Here is a 27167-nt window from a genome sequence, read left to right on the forward strand (position 1 = left end):
GAGGCCCGTTCAAAGTAACAGTAAACAACATTTCTGTGGGCGGGTGTTAATGATGTCGATTTATTTTATTTACACCTAGGCACCTACTCGTATTTAGGGTGGGACTACATGACGCTGGCTCTACTGTGAATCTACTTTGATATACGTATACTTTGATTATACTTTAAAAGATTTTAGCAATTAGTATAGGCCTTTATTTATTTGTTTTATTCAGATACAAGTTAGCCCTTGACTGCAGTCTCGCCTGGTAGTAAGATGGGAGCGGGCTTAAATACCTGGAAGGGGTATGACAGTTTTTACTATAGCCACACCCATTTATAAATTAAACATTTTTCTTTCTTTCATTTGGTGTACCTATTAAATTAATGATAATGCACGAATATACTAGTTAGTGAACAGAAAAATTATCACAATAATTATATTATTGCCCGACAAAAATAAAAATCAAGCCTTTCCGTTTTAATTACTTTTATTCAACGTTTACCTTATACCTTTTTTAATATCCCAACATCATTTTGTAATAAAACTATTTCAATCCAATTCCATTAGTATGTCATACTAACACATATACGTATATGTCACATACTCATAGTAAGCCGCTGATTTCAAATGACTTGCCTAAATTTTATTGTCAAAAAAGAACTATTTTAAAATAAATAGACTGTTGGATGGAAACGAACCGCTATCATGTAATCCGGCCTTAAATTGTTACATTTCTTCTAGCACGCGAACTAGTGGGTATGCTATATTTTATTAAGGAACTAAATAAATCTCTTTAATGTCTTTAAATCAGTGGAAATTAGTTTTGAGTATTAATAGATTAATAGATATGAAAACTCTGAAAAGTGAAGTCTTAAGTAAGGTCTATGTAAAGAGTAAACCTACATAACTATTATGCAAAATCTCTGTTCGCTTGGTATCCAGTTACGCCAATAAATTGTTGGTCCCAGAGCGTTAGCTTCCTAGTAGTAAATTTTATATTTATTTTATTAGTTACAATAAAACCTAAAGCTAACCTTATTTAATTACTGTACAAATCATGGCCGCGCGGAATGGTGCCAAGAATACTGGCTTCATTTCCACGCTGGGAAGCCAGCCTTTGCGCCAAAAAATGAGCCAGCCCTTCTGTCACCAGATGAGGCTATTAATCGCGATGAAATGTCTCGTATTTTTTTTTAGTAAAGACTTTATGGCCCAATCTCTACGGCAAACGGAATAAAATGTAACTCTCGATAACAGAGGCATACTAACTTGTGCCGCTTACCAGTTATGTCTGGATACACTGAACCGATTTTGAAAATTCTTTCGCCAGTAGAAAGCTACATTATTCCTGAGTGACATAGGATATAGAGCTAAGTTAAAGATCCTTACGAACATTGTAATACCCTAGATCACTAGTTATTCATATTTACTGAATATACCCGTAACCCTGCAATAAGCCCGACACTTAAAATACTCAACATTCATCCCCGACGCAACCCTCAACGTTATTCGCGAGCCTGCAATTTACCTTCGAAATTAAGTTAAAAATATGCAAATACAGACGTTTGACCGCAAATGAGATGGCCCACTTTGGGTCTTCAATTTTATTAGAGTTTCCAACCTTTTTATTTTCATTGGAACAACCCCGAATGCTTCCACAGGTTATAACATTCTAATTTAATTCATGGCTTTTAAAAACCGTAGGTAAAAATAAATTAAATAGATGATTGTGGACTGAAAAAATTTAACTTGAAGAACTGGTGACAGGAACTACTTACATGGAATCGTCACACTGAACGCACGTGTACCTACTTATGAACGATTTGCGATACAACGAAACTACAAAATATCACTACAGTTAGGGAACTTGTAACAAAATGGCATTGAGTCACTGATAGGCGTCAAATGTTCCTACATTTGACGCTAGTTAGCCGATATCTCACCTATTTTTCTTTGATTTCACGTCAGAATTTGACATATCGTCGATTCATGATCTAACAGGAGTTCCCTCGTTTTAGTTCATTCTGACGAAATGTATTGCTGCATAGGGGAACACCAGTGATACACACGGTAGCTATTATAGTCACAATGCTTTAATGAAACGAAAGGCATTACGATGAGGCACCATCGCACACATTTACAATCATGGGTACTCACATATTATATTATGTACAACATGCATAAAGACTGTTGGAGCAAGTACGATATCTATAACGTATTAGTTCTAGTCTAGTCATTTCAAATTAATGCGACACCAAATCTCAATTAAACCTTATTAATAGCAATATAGGGCTTGTGATCAGCATGCGTACAATTTCACGGACCGCAACCATTGCTGTGGCGGCCAGCAATTAGTGGCCTGAAAGCTCCCCATTCCGATCATCCCTAATCATTTACAGTCTACTGGGTTAATAAATACTTTGGCTCACTGGAGCCAAAATATTTATTTAGGCAAATGTGTAGGTTCCGCACATTTGCCTAATGCATTCAAAGTGCCGGCCAATGAGTAAACTCTGTGATATTTGGATGAAAACCCACAAAACCTATGGTAGGATCGCGTATACCACCTCCACATCTAATATTGACTCTATTGTATAATTGTATAACTAGCCATGCTTTTTATAAATTTATGCGAAAGTGTGTTTATTTGGGTTTGTTGGTTTGTCCTTCAATCACATAACAAAGGAGCAATGGATCGATGTGATTTTTTTATATGTGCGTAGAAACCTGAAGAGTGACATAGACTACTTTTTATCTCAGAAATTGAAAGAGTTCTCATGGGATTTTTAAAAACCTAAATCCAAACGAAGTCGCGGCCCGCGGGCATCAGCTAGAAGCAAATAATTAATTTCTTAAACCTTATTTTAAAACAATTGCAGTCGGTTTTGTGGACTTATTAAAAAAACTTCCAAAGCCGGCCAGCCATATGGATGTAAGGTCATGTATAACGTGCTCTGAACGCATTTATTTATTCAACTAAATGTTTCATGGGATTGATTACAAACGTAATTATTGCTGTTTGAGTTGCGTAAATCTGTACCAGAATTTCAAATTAGATAGGTAGGTATATAATAATTAATATTATGCTGATTGCTCAGCACCAAAAATTTGAGATATTTTTAGCATTAGTATATCCGAATTTAACAAAATATGTATGTATTGTAACGTCTAACTCAGTATGCGTTTTGGTTTCACTGTAAATAACAGATAGAAGTGCAACACTTAGTTAGACCGAGACAGTGTGCAACAAGTGTAATAAATTAAAAATTTATAACACCCCCGACAAGTGAAGGTTACAGTAACTAGAAAAGAGCTGATAACTTTCAAACGGGCTGAACCGATTTTCTTGGATTATAACTAAGAACACTCTGGATCAAGCCACCTTTCAAACAAAAAAACTAAATTAAAATCGATTCATTAGTTTAGGAACTACGATGCCACAGACAGATACACACGTCAAACTTATAACACCCCTCTTTTTGGGTCGGGGGTTAAAAATATAATGCAACGACATCCAATCAGTCATACTTAGTATATAACATTATAGTCTAATAACTAGGATACGAATACATGGCATGACTTCATTTCATTTCAGTAAGTTGCTCAAAATTAGCGTCAAGCGGTTTGCGTATTAAAAATTGTAGATAGTTATCACACTAATATTATGAACGAGAAAGTTTGTATGTGTGTGTGTGTATGTTTGTTACTCCATCACGCAAAAACTACTGGACGGATTAGGCTGAAATTTAGAATGGAGATAGATTATACCCTGGATTAGCACATAGGCTACTTTTTGTCCCGGAAAATCAAAGAGTTCCCACGGGAATTTTAAAAAACCTACATCCACGCGAACGAAGTCGCGGGCATCAGTTAGTAAATTATATATAAGATAGTTATAAATAGTTATAAATTGTAAGTACCTACTTTATTTATAGTTCTGTGGTGTTAACTTTTATAATACGCACCTCTTCACATTATACTCACTACCCATAGTACCTGAATTCATTACTACTAGTCCTTTCAACTGTTAAAACTATTGAAGCGTTCAATTGGAATGCATGGCAATACAAAACAGTTCAAATGCAATGCAATGACTACATTTCAAATTAATTCCAACCTGAGTATCAATTAAACCGCTAATTGATAGCAATAGGACTTGTGACCAGGCGCTTCTATAGTTTCACGACCGCAACCATTGCTGTGGCTGCTTTGCTATTGGTGAATCCTATCCGTTCCGATTATCTCTCATTATTATTTGATTACAACCTGGCTTTAGCAAAGGTACAAGGAGGATGAAACTGATGAAATATAATGATGACGCTTTGTATTCGAAACAGAATAGATATAAGTAAATAATTATGATAAAATCTATGAAATTATGTCGTTGATCGTAAATTATTATAAGCTAGCCGTGTTCCTGATGGGATTTCTCGTCGGCAACATTAATTAATTAATTATTTATTACCAAATGTGCAGCAAGGAAGTATAATTGTAAATAAATGTACATGATAATAATTAATATTTTAAATTGTAATTAATAATGTACTTAATATAAAGAATTTAATTGTATCTGTTTTATTTATTTATTGTATTTATTTATGGGTTAGCTAAAATTTTGTTTAAAATGTATAAGGAAAAAGGAAGAAGGGGAAGGAAGAAACGGGGGGATTAAGTTCATATTATGCAAGTTCGTTATTTTTGAAGTCATAATTAATATAGAAATAGATATTTAGGGTACCGTATTTAAATAAAATATTAAAAAAATAAAAGTCCGTTGTGTGATCGTTCTTGGAACAAAAACCCATGTAGATATGCCTGAATGCGCATTGGTTTTTACTGGTATAAAAATAAGCTTTATTGGTGGTTAAAGAATATAGAAACAAATAGAGCACATGATATTTCCGCGAGTCAACTCGCAATGTCAACACTTCCGTATCGAGTAGCGACGGTTCCTCTACCACTAGTATGAATTTTCACACCTCGACAACGTTGATAGATTTTGGACATATACATAGACACAACAGACTACAGAATGAAAATGAACCCAAAGGAGTTTGTTTAAAAATAATAACAGGGCTCTCTCCGTCACTTACTCCATACAATCGTAGTCCCAATTTCATTTGAATATTAAGCAACCAAAGTCCATGAAATGTTGCAGACATATTCTAGAAACGAATATCTGTGCCTGTGGTGTTTTAAGTTTTTCTAAAAATATGTAGTTTTAAAATTACAGGGGTTCAAAGATTTGTATGTGAATTTTTAAGATAGCGTAACTTTGAAACCGAATATTTTAACGGAAATCTGGAAAACCACAGACATAGATGCCAGGCATGCTATCTGTGAAATGGCCCACCTGTAGTTCAGGTTTAGTTTACTTTGAAGTTGTAAATTTCGATACTCGAAATCAATCAACGTAGTCGCGATGTGCGAACTCGTGCTAGGCCAGGTCGCCTGAGGCTTATGTCGCAAACATACCGTTTTGTGCCCGCATCCTCGCGCCCTCATGAGCATTGAGCCCGTCAAAGAGACCCGTATTTCTGGGAACCAGCCAATTCTCATATTCTTGGCTCTTTTGTAAATAAAATTTTGTAGCGATGTATCATTTTTAACTTCTGACCCAAAAAGAGGGGTGTTAAAAGTATGAAGTCTGTATCTGTGAATCTGTCTGTGGCATCGTAGCTCCTAAACTAAGGAACCGATTTTAATTTAGTTTTTTTTGTTTGAAAGGTGGCTTGATCGAAAGTGTTCTTAGCTACAATCCAAGAAAATCGGTTCAGCCGTTTGAAAGTTATCAGCTCTTTTCTAGTTATTACTGTAACCTTCACTTGTCGGGGGTGTTATAAATTTTTAATTTACACGTGTGCAGTCAATATTCATGTCGCCTGACATTCAATTTTTGCAAACTTTTTTGTGATATCATGAAACCGCCCGCAATCAGCGGACAATTAGTGTAACACATCTCTCTCGCAGGTTTTCCAATGATTGTGCTTGGCTGGACTAAGCTCCCATATAATTTGGTGCTTTAAATGAAGAAGGTAGAGGCAACGTCGGGCGCGTAACAAAATCTTGACACTATCTTGATCTCCTAAGTATCATAGACTAAACCCATACCAGTTTTTTTCTACACTCGAGGTTCTTACCTTTGCACTCAGACATTCATAAGAGGTTCATAACGTTAAGCACCATATACTTTATACTTATTTATACATATACATACTTTAATTTATGACAAAATAAGGAGCTGTCGAACAAAATGGTGTAGGTAATTAAATTTAAATTTTGTATTAAAATTTAACAGGAGTAGAAAAAAACTGAAAGAAAGCTATTTAAACTTTGCTGTAATTATTATGACGTTTTGATCGAAATTACGAACTTTGGACTCAATTCTTGCACAGTTTTAGGTCGTATTGTTCAGAAATAAGTTCAGATAATGTGCAAAATACAGTGGGCCTTGGCTGCAATCTCACCTGGTGGTAAGTGACAATGCAGTCTAAGATGGAAGCGGGCTAACCTGGGAAGAGGTATGGCAGATACGTCCGGATGAAATAAAAAGTATTTCAAAAAAGTAAGATCAGAAGTGTAATAACATCGCGGATTTGTTCGCCAGTTCCTCATACCACGTCCACAAACAAGTATAAATCCCTCCATCTTATTACATCAGAGTACGTTATAAGCGTGCTTGCTCAAGAGATCATTACACATCTTTAATATCTAGGCACTGAAGCCACATTCTAGCACGCGCGAGTGTCTTCATCTCCAACGATATTGAAAAATTCCCAGTAAAGTTAGGCTCGGCGCATATTGTCGGCGAGACGGGACGCGATATATTGAGAAGAACAGTGGCTTTACGCAGAATTATAAAGAAGTCGCAAAGGATGAAACGTGGAGAGGACGTTTTACCAATGTTTAACAAAATTATTAAGTAAAATGGATCGTGGTGGAAATTTTAGTGAAAATCTCCAAGCTACGAGTATTTAACATTCCAGTAAAATGCCACCTAGTAGTCGATCTTTGATATTGCTAATTTCCTAAACTTAGAAATTTATCTTAGAGATAGACCACACAGTCATATTATCCGTGGACCTAGAGCTTAAGGACTACGGCTTTAACAGACAAATACGACTTTAATTTGGACTAAGCATAAAGTATATTGTAAGTTATATTTGTCAACCTTTTGTAAGCTATCATACAAAAGGTTGATAAATTATACCAGTACCAAAATTTTAATCTTTTAGTTCACGTTGTTTCATTGTTGTCCAGGTAAGTAATTACAACACTTTAGTACATTCCAGTTAAAGGATAAGCAAAACAGAATTTACAATCTTTAAAATTTTCCTAGTGCAAGTTGTCCCGGGCTCCTTTTCAGTGAAACGGTGTGAAATCGCAAAAGTAAATTAGATTCCGTGGCACAGTACACCTCGCGACGAGATTAAAGTAGTTTCGTTCAAAATAACTTGATATTTTGGTTTCATTACGTTAATGTCAAACCCAGAGACCGCAAAGTTGCATTTTTACTACCTAGATGGAAAATGTTATCATCTCGCTTAAAAATTAATACTAGGTAAGTAATTAATTCAAACTGTAAAAAATCCTCCCGGAGGGTCCTTTGTTTACTTATCTTTTTTAGTTTTAATTTCTTTTTATCAGCTTAGGATTATCAACAATAGTGCCTGCATATAGCTGATAATTAGAATTTTTGTACATTCAATAATATTATTTTGAAAATTTTAGTAGGAAGAAGTATTAACGTCGATATTATTATTATTATTTAGAACATTTCACGAGGAAGGCTAATATAAATATCTAATATTTTTCTATAGAATCGATAGGCCACCGTACAAAACCGGGTTGGGTTAACTAGTAAACAAAATGTACAACAATTTCAATAACTTTTTCAATTATAATATTATAAAATATAACGTAACCAGTTCAGTAATTTAGAAGGCAAATTGAATTCCAAAATGTCCCATTTCCTTTATGTGTAAGCACTTAGCTGAATTCCAAATATTGAAGTATATATTATTCAAGCTTGAGTTAACAAAGCTTATACTACAGCAAAGTAAATTTACTCAAAGTGATTCGTTATCTGATATCTCCTCAGGTTAAAGTTAAACAAAATTATCTGACAATCTGTCTTGATAAATTACTACACGGTTCTTGGCACGCATGACGAACGAGCGAGCATCAAAAGCGCTACCAAGATTTATGAGTGCGTTCGTTACAAAAACCTCAAGTAAAATATGACACATTACGTTACACATCATTACCCATTTCTTTGTAATATGCGCTGAATTCTTACAATGAATTGTTAAGAGTACCTACTTGCTACTTTGGATCTGAATGGATTCATAGAATTAATATAAATGAAACACATAAGAAAGACACGTCGTCGGCTCTTCGACTTTATGTGCCTTATAACCACAGAATATAAAATAATTTGACATACATTACATTTGACCCTTTTAAATTGCAGCCGTCACTCATAGGTATAGGTACTAACGCTTCCATGTACATTGTACAGCATGCATTCATCCGTGTGCCTGCTGCCATGCCAGTCATGCACGCTTCCCTACATGCACTGTCGGTCACTGTACACTACATAGGTATATAACCTATGCACGCACGAAACTCACTGTTTTCCTGTCAAGTAACCAAATTTTAAATAGATTTTTGACTAGAAGTATTTTCTAAAGCGATGTTTGTAATTTCGAATATGATCACTCGGCCGTTAGCTGCTAAAGTATAGTACCTACTTGCACTGGCATGGAAACTCCCAAGTGGATAATACATCCACGCTCCCAAGCTTGCATCATGCATGCTTTCCGTGCTTTCCTTTTTTTTTTTTTTGTTGACGGGGGGGAAATCTTCACAAGATACCCGACCTCTTTGAGGAGAGATCGGGTTATGTGGGATTTGTACCCACTAAAACCCCCTCGATGGCCATCCTCAGCGCATATTAAAAGGCACCGGGAACTCTTACGAACGTGCGCCGGTGCCTTTCCTAGTACTTACCTACTTATTCTCAATTCTTCTATTCAATTAATGCTCGCTTGCCCACTTGCACACACAATCGCAGTCTTTATATTAAGTACGTGAACCAAATTATGCTTCAAAAATTGATTGTGTAACGATGGATTATAAACATATCGATGTTTGGAACCCGCGGTCACTCAGGCGTGAGCTGATAGCGCGTGAAATACGTCCTAAGTGCCTCTCAGTTGCCTTTCACCAATAAAGAGTTACGAGATAACTTTGTTGTATTTTATTTTCAGCGGGCCAAACATCCTGTTTGTGATCGCGTTCCTTTGGGAAATACTTTTGCTATAGCTTTTTAATAAGATTATCATGTTTTATTTTTATTCATGACACACCGCAACCTGGAGAAATTCATACTAATTTTATATAAATATTATAATATTTTGACGTGACAACGTCTTATAATTCGATAGAGCCGGCTGCACGCACGAAAAAACTCATGCGGCGTTACCTCGCTCTGAGGCGTTCCATGTAAGGCTTGAAGTGCAAGCGAGAGCGCGGAACGAGCGACAAAGAAGCACAATCGGCCTTTGTTGTCACGTTCAACTATCGTCAGTAAACCGACTTTACAGACAACCAATTTTTTTGACGATTCCAAAGGAACTTGTAAAAGTTTAATTAAATAAAACCATTTTGAATTTTGGAAAATGCGAAAGTGTGTGTATCTGTCAGCTAAGTTTTCACGGCCCACCCGTCGCGTCGTTTCGTGCATACAGCTTGCATCCGAGGGATTTAACTTTTATTTAAGTACGTAGTTTTAATTCAATCAGTTAAATCACTTGTTATGATTGATAGATAGAATACTAAACAAATTAATATAATTAATCCTATATTGGACTAGCACTGGATAAACAAAAACACCTCTTTGCATTATTTGATCCGTCAATATCAATCAATAGATTAACAAACAAGCAAATAGAAATAGAAGTAGCGTAATTCTGTTAATGGGCAATCAGTTGATTGCACCGAAAGTAAACCATTACCACTGTATAATTTATTATTCAGCTAGCGTTTTGCCCGCGTTTTTACATAATTTGAAAATTCGCGATAAATAAAAAGAAAAGAGGGATCTCTCCGTCACTCGCTCCATATAAACGTAGTTCCAATTTCATTTGAATACTAAGCAACCAAAGTCCATGAAATTTTGCAGACATCCAGATTTCTGTTAAAATGTTCGGTTTCAAAGTTACGCGGTCTTATAAATTCACATACAAATCTTTGAGCCCCTGTAATTTTAAAACTACATATTTTTAGAAAAATCTGAAACACCACAGGCACAGATATTAGTTTCTAGAATATGTATGCAAAATTTCATGGACTTTGGTGGCTTAATATTCAAATGAAATTGGAACTACGATTATATGGAGTAAGTGATGGAAAGAGCCCTGTTAACAAACTTCTAAAAAGGATCAGGTTGTCAATTAGGTGCATTTTTAATAGTAAGTAGGTAAGTATAGCATACTTAATAAGAAACTAGAAATCGATGCGTGAAGCTCACTTGTTTTCAACATACTCGTAAGTGGAGAAAAAAGTATACATATTACATATGTTTTACTTTGTAGTCGCTATGAGCTGGAAGTTGTTTTTGGAAAAGATTTTTTCATAGAGACATGAATTACGATACTATGCTCTGACACTCTTTTCTAATATTTCTAAACAGGAGTAGGTAATGTTTTTACGTATCTACCTTTAACAGCTGATATCTTTAAATTAGCCGCGTTGGCTTGGTCTTAGGCTGCTTTTCCACCAGAGATGTGCTATGCTACGTTGCTATGGATGTGTTTGATATTCACCAATCATATTCATTGGTTCACATAGCTTAGCACTGGTGGAAACGGATTCAACTAAGATATGTTTTTATATGGAAGGATGCGTGCTATGGATGCGTGCTATGGATGCGTGCTATGGCTGCGTGCTATGGGTGCCTGCTATGGGCCGTCGACAGTGGTGCAGAGTACTTAGGTATTCTTGTTGAAATGCACCTGTTCTCACTCCAATCACCCTTCGGGGCAGTATCACCCTCAAGGCACACCCCTGTTGCCAATTTCACTCTTTTTGCAGTTACACGATGTCACCCTTTGAGATAAGGCCACTTCTGCTAACGAGACCGTTTGTTGGCAACGCGCCACTGCGAGCCTGGACGCCTTTATATCACGTGATATTCTTTAAGGCCCGTTTGTCTTGCTATATGTACAATATATTCTGCTCAAAGATATTTCTATACCAAGAATATTCTTTCGATATTCTTTTTTTTAATGATACAAGCAACCTATCTTTACAAAAAAACCTTATTACCTATACAAAATCGTGAAATGAACACATCAAAGTAAGTACATATTATGTGATGAAATTTTTTGTATTAATATTTATAAAATTACCTGTCGTGAATGATATTCATCATAATCCATACTATAATTTTATTCATGCGAAAGTGTGTCTGTCTATCTGTCTGTTGGCTTTGCACGGCCTATACGTATTTAACCGATTTTGACGAAAAAGTACTCAAATTAAGCCATTGAAAAGCCAACCAACCAATTAAAAAGCCATGTGGGCTGCGGGCCGCCCATGTAAATTCAAGTGCAGCGAGCCAATATTGATTTTTGAATTTTAACCACGCTAATGCCGGCCGCCACGTGGGCGGCCGGCATTAGCGCGCCAGCCAGCGTGCCGCCCACATGGCGTGTGGCGCTAAGAAAATCCCTAAATAAGTGTGGCGGTGAGAGTGTTAAGTTCTTCTTGACAAACCACGTTTACGAATTCTTAAAGAGACCCCCAGCAACCTTCTCCCGAGTATCATTAAAGGGTAGGATTCAAATGTGATTTCCCCCCCCGATGAGATGGTTAATTTACATGAATCCGCAATGGTTTTGTTTCCCTCCGCGCTTCTTATTTGCGGCCATTATGCAAACACGAGGCGTGAGCCGCGGCTAAATTGTACCCGCTTACAGTAAATATAAGGATTTGGCTCACACGACGAAACTGAGGCAGAGATCTATAGAGCGCACTTTGACTTTGCTCAGACTTTAGACACTGTTAAAACGAGACAGCGTTATACTGGTGGCATAAGTCTGTCTCGTTTTAACTGAAACTTAAGTCTAAGCAAAGTCAAAGTGCGCTCTATACATTTCAACCTAAGAAGCTTGTATTTTTGATTTACGAAATCCGGCCCTTATTTATTCCAAAATATATTTATGTATTATTATGACTATATCAGCCACTTCACGGCTGGATCTTTCATCAATGCAACCATTTTAACCAGTCAATCAATAAATTGACTGGTTGAAAATGTCTCTAGGCAAATCATGATTATGACAGCAATGTTCCATGAAATGACTGAACCTCGCGTCACTTACCTTTCTACTTCAATGCAAGTGAAAATATAAAGTGACCACATTAGGTAAGGTAAAGATTAGGTCTTGGGTTGGTAGATTTTTAAAAATATTTCACCTTAGAACGTAACCCAACACGAAACCCCACACCCCGATTCTAAGCACGCCGCGACGGTTAAATGAGGGAAGAAAGTATTACCCCTTACTAGATAAACCAAAATGGTTTAAGCTATGCGTTGTTCATCAGCATCAGTGTTAGAATCTTAGAAAAATTCTTTACAATATTTTATTATTTACGAGTAAGTAGGTATTATTTGCTGAAGCAGTCAAAAAGTCTTTGCTAAAACACGGACCGTCTTGTGAAACCAAATTGATTCCTTTAAGGTCGTTTATTCATGGAAGCCTTTTTAAAATTAAAACAATAAACTGACTGACGTTGGCACTGTGTACATTATACTACCTTGAAGAAGGACTAAAAAAAGAAAGAACCTTTTACGTTTATTTATTCCGTTTTAGCAAACTTTTGTTTTTGCCGTACAAATTTAATCGCCCTTGAATTTTTCAGTGGGGTCTGGCTTCTGAAGAAAATCTCGGGGAAAAGAAAGAGGGTTGACAGATACCTAGATGCCTCCAACTAAATCTATTTTGAGAACTGTGAGTACGGTAGACTTCAAGGTTTCCTGAGTAAATAGATTTACCTCACCTAAACAAAGAAAACTTTATTAAATTAACGTGTTATCTTTCAATATATTTGCTACTATTTACTCGGTAAGAAAAGCTCAATTTTATTGATAAAGGTAATTTGTAAAACGCATGCCTCTTTTACCCGTGCTTCTGTGAATCATTTGTATTGGTCGACGGACAAAGCATTGATAATACGTATACATTGAACGTGATGAACTAACGAAACGATTAACGATAATTGCGGTGTTCGATCTTAGACTAGTGGTGCATAACCACAAGTGAATTCTAGAACGCTGGTTATTTCAATTAATTGGTGAATGTCATCGGACATTCCAATGTCGCCTGTAGGGAATACCCGCGTATGAAAATGAACCTCTTACTAATACTACCATTAGAGCTTGGCTAGTTTTATGAATGATCCATCATAATCTAAAAACACGGCGAAGTTCAGCGCCGTCAGACATTTATATTTACGAGTATAAGTACTACTTAAGTGCAAACTTAATCACACTAATATTATAAAGGCGAAAGTTTGTATGTGTGTGTGTGTGTGTGTGTGTGTGTGTGTGTATGTTTGTTACTCCTTCACGCAAAAACTACTAGACGGATTTGGCTGAAATTTGGAATGGAGATAGATAATATCCTGGATTAGCACATAGGCTACTTTTTATCAGGGAAAATCGAAGAGTTCCCACGGGATTTCGAAAAACCTAAATCCGCGCGGGCGAAGTCGCGGGCATTGGCTAGTAATATATAGAACCGAAATATTCAAATCACGGCATATATCCGAAATCCAGTAGCAAAATAATATGCCTGAATCTGACAAACGACACGCGTCGGATTTTATTCGATTTGTCACAAGTAGCCCAAACTTTTTCATAATATCCATCTCTGTACGAATTGTTTCAAAGATTATTGGCAGGCTTTCTCAATATTTATCGGATTGTTTAGCTTTTATTACGGTTAACTTTTCTACTTTTCTATTTCTTTTACTATGGGCCATATATAGTGTGGCCCGTTCCGGTTTTGCTCGTGTTTCTGAAGGTCCTCACTCTCTACGTTATAGTAAAAGCCTACAAGATAATCGCAAGTTTTTTGACCGAGGAGTTTGAGCTTTATCTACTCGTGTGACTTAATGTTGATATTTCCCTCATCTCCCTTAAAGTTAATATAGATTTTAGTCTAAAGTATAATAAATTATGAAATAAAGTTTGATCTGATATTTAATTCCATATTCATTTTATGTCTCCGAAAATAATATGTACCTATATGAAATACCAGATATACCATCTAGAAGTTGTTTTAATCATGTAGAAAAACCTAACACCCAGGAGCCTATAAACAAAGATCTAAAAACACCAATAAATATAAAATTTATAAATAAAATCTACCCAAGCAATCATTACGATATCTAAGTAGGTAGTCATTTATTCTCATTATTTCTTACATACAAACATTTTACTATACCTACCACTAATCTGGTTTTCAGTCACGTCGCTAAATTCATACTTTGGTCATTAAATTGATAAGAACGTAGCTTTTTATGTGTATTTTTATTATTATGGGATGTGACGATAAAGCCATAAACTTTTTTTGCTTCAAAATATTGCGGTTTCTGAGAGTCCGTAAATCTGTCATTTCATAGGCAATAATTATTTTTATTATTATACACCAAAAATTAAATACCACAGATATTACTAAGTGAACACATAGGTTCTTCAAGAAGATTATTCCCTGTTCCGTGGTACACATGGATGAGAAAGAAGCAAAAAAACACATAGATAGATATAAAAGATTATACCTACGGCCTACCTAAAAATTTATTATTAACTTTTCTATACAATTTGGCAGATTCATGTAGTCAACTTAAAACTTTACACTCGGAGTTTGGCAAAAGACGAAATTTTTCATAGAATTTCACTTTTCTGCCACAGATTTCGCTATTTAATTCCACAAAAAGCCTTCGAGAACACCTCACCGTTTTAGCGAAATGAATCATTGTTCGAATGAACAAAGGGCGAGTCAAAACTCATTCAACATAAATACAGTTATATTTCAACGATATTTCTACTAGGCTAGGTAAGTATACCTATGCCGGCTGGTTTCTGTATTTGAAATTGAATTGCCATTCATTACACACAGTTGCAGCATTTTTGAAGCAGTCAATTCTATTTCTTTATTCAATGTGACTTTAGACTGAGGTCACACGATGCGTTTCCGGTACGTTGAGGCGTCACACCGCTGTGGATTTGAGTATGGGATGCCACACGGGAACTGCGTTGCCGCTATGGCAAAAAGTATGGCGTTGCAACACACCATCCCATCCCCGCCTCGTCTCTCTGGTCCCAAGTCCGTTGCGCGTGCGGTGCTGCGCTGTGCGACGCGACGTCTAAACGCATCGTGTGGCATGGTACAGTGATTTCTATGTAGGATGACACAGCGACACCGCTCAGGCGCCCCACCGCCAACGCAAATCATCGTGTGGCTTCACTCGTAGGCTGAAATCTATAAAGCGCACTTTGACTTTGCTCTGACTTAAGATTGAGTTAAAACGAGACGGATTTATGTGAGAGATATAGCTCTGTCTCGTTTTAACTCTGTCTTAAGTCTAAACAAAGGCAGAGCGCGCTCTATAGATCTCACCCTTAGTCTCTTAGACCTTGAGCAGAGTGAACACACAATCTCACCATGGTAAGTGACGATGGAAGCGAAGATACCAAGATGCTTTTTTCAATACGAATAAGCCTGATTTTCAATCAGCTTACTTAATTATTGGAACTTGAAATTTCAATAAGCGTTATAGAACGTTAATCGTCTTTCCAGTTCGCATTAACATGAATAAAATCAGCGATTTTTCCGTAAACGTAATCTTTTAATCTGGAATTTAATCTCATATACAGTTAGGTACAATTTTTTGCAATATCGGATAGGTATAATGTAATCACAATGTAATAAAACGATTTATTTGTCCATTAGAAATAAAAAATACAGAAGTCAGCTCTGGAATATCACTAATTGCACTCACAGTCAATTCAATTGCAAGTCAATTTCTGCAAGTTTTAGTACACCAAACTTGCACTTATTCATCTTTCCTTTAGATTTTCTTAGAACTCATTTAACTTACAAACTTAAAAGGTATAATATCGACTCTGCCTACCATCTTGATACAATTAACTCGTTTTAGTTCCAGTTTAGTATATTATAGTAGCATATTGAAAACTCCTACCAACTAAACACTATGTGCACTTAATGCAATATCAATGTTCTTAGGAAGTTCCAAAAAGCTCGGTTTGCTGAAGTTCTAAGCATGAAGCTCTACATTGGTTAAACTGGTAGCGTATTATGCTAGTAGGTATACATAAGTATGGGATAAGTAACTTAGGTAATATTAATACTACCCTTTCCGATAAACCTACGCTTAGATGTGGACCTTTTGAATTTAAGTTCACTAAATAAACCATTGGGGCTAGAGCTATTGAGACTCAAAATTAGGTATATCTATACTAATAAATAAAATTGGAGTGTCTGTCTGTAATTTCGAAATAACTACCTCATATTAATCTCATATGGTTATTTGAACGATACCATAACTGAATCACACGTTTTTAAAATTTTTGTCTGTCTGTCTGTCTGTCTGTCTGTCTGTCTGTTTGAAAAGGCTAATCTTTGGAACGGCTGAACCGATTTTGACGGGACTTTCACAGGCAAGTAGAGGATTGACCAGGGCGTAAAATAGGCTACTTTTTTAACCGACTTTTAAAAAGGGAGTTGTGTTTTTCTACCTATGTACACCGAAATCTCCGAGATTTCTAACCGATTTGCGTCATTTCTTTTTTAATCGATAGAGGAACTTTGCGACATTGTTTCATAAAAAATTTGGAGTCCAACTCCTCAATCCTGATGCTGCAGGGGATCTGACCAATCCACGCGGACGAAGCTGCGGGCATCAGCTAGTAATAAATAATTTATGTCCTACCAATTTGTGCCTCAGTAAAAATGTTTCAAATTCAATACTTTTCAGGAGAGGCATAAAGCGTAACTCTTAATGATACTATGTGTTATGTTTTTTGTCTCTACAAATCAATACTTATACCTACTATCTACAAATCAATACTTATACCTACTATAAATGCGAAAGTGTGTCTGTCTGTTTGTTTATCTATCGGCTAGCTTTTCACGACCCAACAATTTGATCGATTCTAATGAACGGTACAGAGTTAGCTTACATCCTGGAGTCAGACGAGGCTACTTTTTATCACCGAAAATCAAAGAGTTCCCACGGGATTCTGAAAACCCCATCTGTTTAACTGATTAATATGGAATTTGGTTCAGAGGTAGCTTAAATTCCTGAAATTGACATAGGCTATTTTAGTCCCGGAAAATCAAAGACTTACCTATTTTAGTTAACGTTAGTTATTACACAACTAACACGGGGTTTTTAGAAAACGTAAATCCACACGGACGAAGTCACGGGCATTATCTGGCTACTATGAGTTATATTTTTGTCTATACAAATGATTCATTAAGAGTTATGTTTTTTGCTTTTCCTGAAAATTGACCAATTTAAGTTGTTTCTTCTTATTGATCTAACGACGTATATTATATCGAAAGTTTATCGAAGAGTTGCTAACGAGATTGCAATTAAAGTTTAACTTTAATTATACTCAATTGAAGTAAGTACTCAAACATTTTATTACTCTCAATATAAACACAACTAATAAACTTAATATGTAAAGAAAGTTCATGTAACTTTGGAGTTTCCAATATTGAAAATCGAAGGAAGTAGAATATTAATTAAATTATTGCTGTGTATTATAATATCAACACGAACATAACTTTGTGAATAATTTCATGAATAATCAATTAATTAATAGAAGCATATTGAATTAAGTATGATATTTTATAACTACTTGTACCCATCATAACGTACAACACAAATTGCATATTTATTTCATCACACTAATATTATAAAGGAGAAAGTTTGTATGTGTGTCTGTGTGTGTGTGTGTGTGTGTGTGTGTGTGTGTGTGTGTGTGTGTGTGTGTATGTGTGTGTGTGTGTGTGTTTGTTTGTTACTCCTTCACGCAAAAACTACTGGACGGATTGGGCTGAAATTTAGAATGGAGATAGATTATACCCTGGATTAGCACAGCTACTTTTTATCCCGGAAAATCAAAGAGTTTCCACGGGAATTTTAAAAACCTACAACCACGCGAACGAAGTCGCGGGTATCAGCTAGTTACATAATATATATCTCAAGTTAGAGCAGTTTTGATATGGCAAGACTCTACCAGCGGATTTATCTATCTAGTAAGAATCTGCCTATGTAATAGTGATAAGATTGTGTAATGTCATGTGGTTCATAGTTGTAGCACGCAAGTTGCACCGCATAAAAGCAGGTAGGTACCCGCTCTGTTTCACGTAAACAATTTAACGCTTTTCATATATTGTTATTGCATTTTTGTCCTTGTACAAGACAATACCTTCCACTGACAGCTATATGCTTTTACTCGAATAGAAGTCTAAGTAGATAGATCCGTATAGCACAAAGAGTGCAGGTATGAATACTAAAATTTACAATATTGTATCCTGAATACAAGGCAACAAGGCTTCCTGAGAGTTCAAGTTTGCCGTCACTGAATTTATCATACCCACTTTGCTGCTATTCCAGAAATTTCATTCAATTCTCTGTTCTCGTAGAGGTAATAGAAATATCTATATTTTGAGGTATCTACTAAAATGTTTTCAATATTGTCTACGTTTTCAGAATATCCAATCAAGTGGTTTCAAATATTGACGTGTTTAACCTAGTTCAAAGTAATTAAGCGGTAACTTTCTCCCTACTGAACAGATCCAATAGATTTACAGGTCCAAAGCTGCTCTTTTGGCATGCCTATCAGTCACTGCAAAGGCAAAGCGGCATCGTGACCGAAGTGACGGGTTCAAATTATAGCCCACAAAGACTTACATACCTGTATTGCGAATGAAAATGAAATGTTCAAAATTACTTATTAAGTTATGACTTATATGCTGATACATTACAAAGTTTGTAATGTATCATTTCGACTGAAAAGTTGTGCATAAAAAGTAAACAGGATGTATATAAAAATATAGTCATAAGTTCGTCTCAGTCTAGACGTCCTTAAATGAAATGTTACGTTTTAATAACAGAAATTCCTAAACCTACAACCTACACAGGTTGTTGACATACGGATTAGAACAGAACAAGTGTAAATTAAAAATTTATAACCCCCCCGACAAGTGAAGGTTACAGTAACTAGAAAAGAGCTGACAACTTTCAAACGGCTGAATCGATTTTCTTGAATTATAACTAAAAACACTCTCGATCAAGCCACCTTACAAACAAAAGAAACTAAATTAAAATCAGTTCATTAGTTTGGGAGCTACGATGCCACAGACAGATACACAGATACACACGTCAAACTTATAACACCCCTCTTTTTGGGTCGGGGATTAAAAATTAAATGATATCTTTGAAGTCTCAGTAAGCACGCCAAACATTCAAGTATTATATTCAGGAGAGACTTTATTCTCAGCCCTCTCTCGAGATTGACAAATCGTCGTTCACAAAACGGTTCACCCCTCTTGTCCTTTGTAGCCAACAGCGTCCGTCGTTGACCGCGGTCCTTTACACATATCAGTATTACCCTTGTTATGAACGTGGGCTTGCTCGCAATGAAGAAGAATAAAGAAATTCCTTAAATTATTAACTTACTAGACGATACCCGTGATATCGTCCGCGTAGATTAAGTTAGCATTCGCGTGGATTTAGGTTTCTAAAAATCCCCTGGTAACTCTTTGATTTTCCGATACTTCTAATACCTTTCGTTAAAATCTGTTAAAATAATTTTTGTTTCTACACGTGTAATGTATGTAACAACTAGCCGATGCCCGCGACTTCGCCCGCGTGGAAACCTAAAGGTTTTTCAAAATCCCGTGGGAACTCTTTGATTTTCCGGGACAAAAAGTAGCCTATGTGCTAATCCAGGATATTGTCTATCTCCATTCCAAATTTCAGCCAAATCCGTCCAGTAGTTTTTGCGTGAAGGAGTAACAAACACACACACACACACACATACAAACTTTCGCCTTTATAATATTAGTGTGATTACACGTGTAGAAACAAAAATTATAATTACGTGTAAAAACGTGTACGTAAACACGTGTAGAAACAAAAATTATTTTTTAGTGTTTGTGGTTTTTAAAGTCAGTTTTATTTTTCTTTTGAAATTTTTTTTAGTAGGTAAGAATCCTACATAACTCGATATCTTTACCTGGATGTCAGGTATCTTAAGAAGATTTTACCCCCGTTAACAAAACAAAAATAAAAGATACTGGCGGGATTTCGGAAAACAACAAGCTCCGTTGAGAAGATCGCACTCGTCGATAGTAACGTCAATTCCCTGTATCGCTGTTCGCAGCCTGCGGTTGTTCGCTCGTGAGCTGATAACTCTGAAAATATATTATGTTCGTGAAAAGTTCCTATTTAACAACAAAGAGACTGTATATAATTTGTTTATTTTATTTAGTAGTATAGTAGGTACTATACTACTTTTGTTGGTTCAGCCTTTTTCCGATATCCCAATTACGATACTGTACTGCTACGAAATAGCAGTACGAAATGTACTTACTGCTATTTCGACGTTGCTATTTCGATATTGGTCAAAATAGCAGTACGAAATGTACTGCTATTTAGACATTGCTATTTCGATATTGGTCGAAGTAGCAGTACGAAATGTACTGCTATTTCGACCGTCCTACGGTTAGGTATTACAGTGACATTTATATGCAAGTTACTACTAATAACTAAATAGTAGCTACTAGCCGATGCCCGCGACTTCACCCGCGTGGATTTAGGTTTTACGAAATCCCGTGGGAACTCTTTGATTTTCCAGGATAAAAAGTAGCCTATGTGCTAATCCAGGATATTATCTATCTCCATTCCAAACAGCCAAATCCGTCTAGTAGTTTTTGCGTGAAGAAGTAACAAACATACACACACACACACATGTACACAAACTTTCACCTTTATAATATTAGTGTGAGTGTGCTGTGAAGTGTGATAATTACGAGCCAAGGTACTTTCATTTTTACTTCTAGGTACAACATTATCTTTATAAATTATACGTACATAAGTTGCTGAATTCCCAGAAATTACCTAAATAAAAAGTCTTCGAAATACAATTTTATCTTCCCCCTGATAAAAATACTAATTGAATAAAAAACGAAACTCGAAACCTGTTATCTCCTAATTGAATTTATAATTAATTGATCGTAAAATGAACATAATATTTATTTTGATATTTTGAATCTCGACTTCGACAGATTTTTAATGAATTGCTTCTCTCGTTACTGATAAAATTAAATATTTTACAGAACTTTAACCTTAATTAAACTGAAATATAATTTTCGCAGTATGAAAACTCTTTATGAAAACATTAAATAATTAATTAATTTTCCTTTAGTTCTTCGGTAGATTAAAATAATAAATAAATTGCAGTGCGTAGACGTTAATTTCACTAATTATACCTAATCATCAAAATCTATTCTCCTGTGGCAGTAAATACAAAAACCGTTGTGCGAGTCAGACTCGCGCAACGAGGCCGAGGGTTCCGTACTCGGGTATTTCTTCCGACATTTTGCACGATAAATCAAAAACTATTATGCATAAAAATAAATAAAAATCTGTTTTGGAATGTACAGGTAAAAGCCCTTTCACATTATGATATCCTACTTGGTATAGTTATCTTACTTTGGAAAACGAAAATAGGAAGTTTTGTTCATAAACACATTTACATTTTTTTTGTGATTTAACCACAAATTCACGGTTTTTGGATAAATTTCTTTACTTGTGCTATATAAGACCTACCTATTTGCCAAATTTCATGATTCTAGGTCAACGGGAAGTACCCTATAGGTTTTCTTGACAGACACGACAGACGGACAGACAGAAAGACGGACAGATGGACAGACGGACAGACAGACAGAGAGACAAAAAAGTGATCCTATAAGGGTTCCGTTTTTTGCCATTTGGCTACGTAACCCTAAAAAGCCCGTAAATTGTGGTCTTGTCTCCTAAGTTCTGATGTCCCTACAACAGATCTAAGTATGTCCAGCAGCGGTGGACGTATATCGATTGATGAGATCGGCTGTCCTTTCTGCTTCACACCCGTTCGCTGTTATTAAAAAATCATGTCCAAATGTTATTCAGTTTTTTAAAAGAAAACTATTTAAAAAAATGTGAGGAAACAGAATGGGTTTTGGTACGAGCTTTGTTTCTGCAAACAATGCTTCATTCTGTTAAAACAGTGCACATTTTTCTATGGACGTTTTTGTTATATTAAATTCTGGTACGGTCTGTTTTTATAATAGTATCCGCTGGATCCTTCAATTTCTTGATAGGTATTTTTTAACCTCCGACCCAAAAAGAGGGGTGTTATAAGTTTGACGTGTGTATCTGTGTATCTGTCTGTGGCATCGTAGCGCCTAAACGAATGAACTGATTTTAATTAATTTTTTTTTGTTTGAAAGGTGGCTTGATCGAGAGTGTTCTTAGCTATAATCCAAAAAAATTGGTTCAGCCGTTTAAAAGTTATCAGCTCTTTTCTAGGTTCTTGTAACCTTCACTTGTCGGGGTTGTTATCAATTTTTAATTTACACTTGTAGATAGACGTGAACATAGTACATTTTATTGCATGGCTTGAGTGAACATTTTCTCTGCACTATAGTCTTATACTCCGTCTACATCGTACATTTTATAGCTCGTGTGATCTAAATCTGCTTAGCGTTTACTTAAGTAGTCTATTTTACAGCGCCCAAATAAGTCCATCTTTGCGCGCTGTAAAAATGGACTACAATAAGTGTCTGCACCTTGCGGTGCTATTCAGTTAAGTCACCTGTGTGCTAAAGCCCTAGCACAATCAGTGTAATATTGCTTTGTCAATAAAAAATCCGCGAGAGTGATGAACGAGTGAATCAATATACCTGAGTATGTCTACTTTTATTATACACCATATAAATCAGTAAACAGAACAGAAACACAAAAGTATAACAGAGTATGACTTTTGGAGAGATGTGTCGCATTGATTTTGCTTGGACTGCTGAAAGCAAAGTATCACCAGAATTATTATTTTTTACCCGATTGTGGCAAAGCCAAAAGGAAGAGTTATAATTTTAGCAGTCTATGTACGTATGTTTGTATCCAGATTCTGTGTGATCCACCGTACCTCCTAAATTACTGGGCCGATTTTGATGAATGAGGTGTCAATTGATTCGTCGTAAAGGTCCGGGTGACGTAGGCTACATTTTATACGAAAAAATTGACCTAACGGATGTTAAATGAAAAAAGTGGGGGTCCCCAAAATTTTATTTTTGCTATTGTGTCGAGAGGGATGACAATTGAAAGAGGAGGAAATTCTGAGTTCATAAATGTCTGTACTACAACATTAAAATATACCAAGCGACAGAAAAACAATTTCACTATAATTATTTCAGCGTTTATTAAGACGATCGCAGTCGGGTTTTAGTTTTCAACTTTATCTTGTATTCAAAACAAAAACTACTATTTAACATGTCCTTGTTAAATCCTTTACCTCCAATCCAATCCATCGTTAAGTCCAATCTTGCCGCCGTAGAAAAAAAGGTTTTTTGAACTATTTTTGAATGATAACCAAATTCGAATTAGAATTTATGGATAATTTTACTGCAAAATATAGCGTGTCGAATGAAATAAACAGTAGGCCGTCTCGTAATGGCCATCAATGGCGTAAATATCGTAAATTGGAGCCATTAAAACTGACCCTCGAGGGTGTAATGTGCTCACCTACTTTGCCCGCGCCATGTGGTAAGGCCTAATGCCTAATTTCAGCAGTCAAAGGCTAATAATTTAGGACGGGATTAGTGACTTCCCACTTTTATCGGCATCTAAACATGCCTATTACTATTGCAATAGGTAGACACTTTGATTATTTAAAACCACTTGCAAAAGTTTTTCTTCAACACTATCCTTCTATTTCTATAAGTCAAAAAATAAGTAGGCATTGTCTCGGTTAGGTAGTGGCCTCAATCAATCACTAATTTACTATCCATATTATAAATGCGAAAGTGTGTTTGTATGTCAGCCTGTTGGTTAGTTGGTTAGTCCTTTAATCACATCGCAACGGAGCAACGGATAGATGTGATTTTTTTATAATTACCTGGAGAGTGAAACTACTTTTTATCTTGGAATATTAAAATATATATAAACTATATTCCCACAACATTTTTAGATCCACGCAGACGGCGCATCATCTATAACCTGACTAAGAAAAAAAGCCTTTGAATCAAAGACTCAACTTAGGAACGTAGGTCTTTGCTACGCCTTCGCTACGCCTTCACTACGTTAAGCCTACGCTCAGCCTACGCAACCTTACCCTTCTTTTAGTTTGCAATTACGAAATCTAAATAATTAATTTTGAGTAGAGTTAAGTACCGAGTCTATGTCTAGGTACTTCTACAAATTTGCACACAAAAATATTTGTCTACTTAGTAGAGATTTCCTTAGCAAAGTTATTTATTCTGCTAAAGTAGGTAATCACGACTAATCTCTATAAAATAGCGAAAAGCACGGAGGTGAGATTATCTACGCTAAGCAGTGACAGTTTCCTTCTTATGTCAGCTGTAATGTTTCAGCTTTCACTCTAGGGTGTAGGATAGGTTATATTTACCTATAGTACGCGACAGATCGAGATGGCAATCGGGGCGGGGACGCAAGTGACATACGGGTGTGCAGGCCGTCCCCCCGCCTCATACTCCGTTGCTATTTCGACCTGCCGTGTACTATACATACCTACTTACATCCATTTTTATTTTTTTTGAAATTAAAAAAAAAAAACCTGTGCTCCAACCTAGATCTCATTGCTTTTTATTAGGCATGATTGTCGTAAGCGCAAGCCTATCTCACAGTTAAAAAAATAAGTTAGTAGCTCTCTCTGCATCATTTAGTCGTCGTCGAGTCAACGTTGCTTAACTAGTGCAATCAATTGACATGCGCTGTCTCAACGAGGCTGTGTGGCTTCAAGGAAGTATTAAGAGGAGTCTCTCCGTCACTCGCTCATACAAACGTAGTTCCAATTTCATTTGAATACTAAGCAACCAAAGTCCATGAAATTTTGCAGACATATTCTAGAAACTATCTATGTCTGTGGTTTTCCAGATTTCTGTTAAAATATTCGGTTTCAAAGTTACGCGGTCTTAAAAATTTACATACAAATCTTTGAGCCCCTGTAATTTTAAAACTACATATTTTTAGAAAAATCTAAAACACCACAGACACAGATATTAGTTTCTATTATATTCAAATGAAATTGGAACTACGATTGCATGAAACGAGTGACGGAGAGAGCCCTGTTAATCACACTAATATTATAAAGGCGAAAGTTTGTGTGTATGTGTGTGTATGTTTGTTGCTCCTTCACGCAAAAACTACTAGACGGATTTGGCTGATATTTGGAATGGAGATAGATAATATCCTGGATTAGCATATATGCTACTTTTTATCCCGGAAAATCAAAGAGTTCCCACGGCATTTCGAAAAACCTAAATCCACGCGGACGAAGTCGCGGGCATCGGCTAGTCAGAGATACAAACTTTCCCCTTATCTACGAACTCGAAACATACGAGTAGCGAGTACCAGTATTTTGACCAATATTATCGCACCATGTGAAGAGACAAAACATGAAACGTGAATGGTTTAAGTAGGTCAATCGATAGGCAATCCCTCAGAGGTGGTGCTTAAATTACCAATAAGTACCTATATTGACAAATGGTAACAATGTTACACTGGGCTATGTTTAGCTAGATACACAAAACAGGTTAAGTTTTACGGTTAAAGCTTATAAGTATTTGCTGGACTGTGGCACTCACTAAAATAACTACGGCGTTATCGTTGAATTTGCCAAGCTTTTTTTCTAGGTACCTATCGTAACCATACTAGTCATATAAAAATTAATTGAAAAACTACTTACCTACGTAGAGTTAGGGTAAGGTACCTACTAGGTTGGGTGCCAGAAAGGTAACCCGTGTCTCTCCTGTGTGTGGGTACTGTTAGAATAAAAAAATGAAGAGCTTGAATGCGAAGCATTACTAAGCAGATAGATACTACTTTGGCAGGCAAGCCGGGCGACCCAGAAAATTCAAAGCAAAAGGTAGGTACAACAAAGATATTTTCCATATTGGCTAATGAGCCCTACTCAGAAATCAGAATGTTTCAATAGGCCGAGTAATACTCAAGTTCGAACTACTTCCAATCGTCGGGGAAACTTTAAACTTTTGAATAGGTTGCTCATTAAAACTTAAAACTCAGTCTGCATTAGGTACAGTTAGGAGCGTTATTGTGTAAAATGTACCTACTGAGATTGAATAGGTAATGGGGTTATTCAAGGGGCGGACTAACAAACTCCTGAAAGGCCGGCAACGCATCAGCGATACTTCTGGTGCTGCAAATGTTCATGGGTGATGGTAATCACTTAACACCTGGTGACACCTCCTGCTCGTTTGCTCGCCATTTTTTTTATAAAAAAAAGGGTACCTAGCCAATAATGATTTTCTTTTAATACTTAGATCTATTTTTAACCCCCGACCCAAAAAGAGGGTTATAAGTTTGACGTGTGTATCTGTGTATCTGTCTGTGGCATGGTAGCTCCTAAACTAATGAACCGATTTTAAAGTTATCAGCTCTTTTCTAGTTACTATAACCTTCACTTGTCAGGGGAGTTATAACTTTTTAATTTACACTTGTTATAAGATTTATTTAGCTTTTCTTTCGCAGGCAGGTATATTCCATTCAAACCATGGAGTTTTCAGTCACTTGTACTGAACTGATTTTTAGGGTTCCGTACCCGAAGGGTCCGACTCGCACTGGACCGATTTTTATAGAACTTGACACACGAATTAATTGTTTCCGTGACAATAGACATTACTTAGAGCCCTCGCCCACCGCGACTTTTTGTAGCGATGCTGTCGCGCGTTTACTAAATGCACGCCAGCATCACTACTAACGCGTGTTAGTCGCATTTGCAACGCGCTACTGCATCGCGACTGTATCGATGCAAACGCGCGACCGTGTCGGACGACATC

The 27167-nt window shown here is 36.3% G+C and overlaps 1 long non-coding RNA gene across 1 annotated transcript; it reads right to left on the reverse strand.

Annotated features, from left to right (window-relative positions):
• Positions 1-138: 138 nt before the first annotated feature.
• Positions 139-27116, reverse strand: LOC123874664. The gene is made up of 3 exons (XR_006797963.1): positions 27011-27116; positions 485-491; positions 139-150 (listed from the first exon to the last, which is right to left on the reverse strand). It is a non-coding gene; the product is annotated as an uncharacterized LOC123874664 (long non-coding RNA).
• Positions 27117-27167: the final 51 nt, after the last annotated feature.

This window comes from Maniola jurtina, chromosome 18 (genome assembly GCF_905333055.1).
Source record: "Maniola jurtina chromosome 18, ilManJurt1.1, whole genome shotgun sequence".
Classification (NCBI taxonomy): domain Eukaryota; kingdom Metazoa; phylum Arthropoda; class Insecta; order Lepidoptera; family Nymphalidae; genus Maniola; species Maniola jurtina.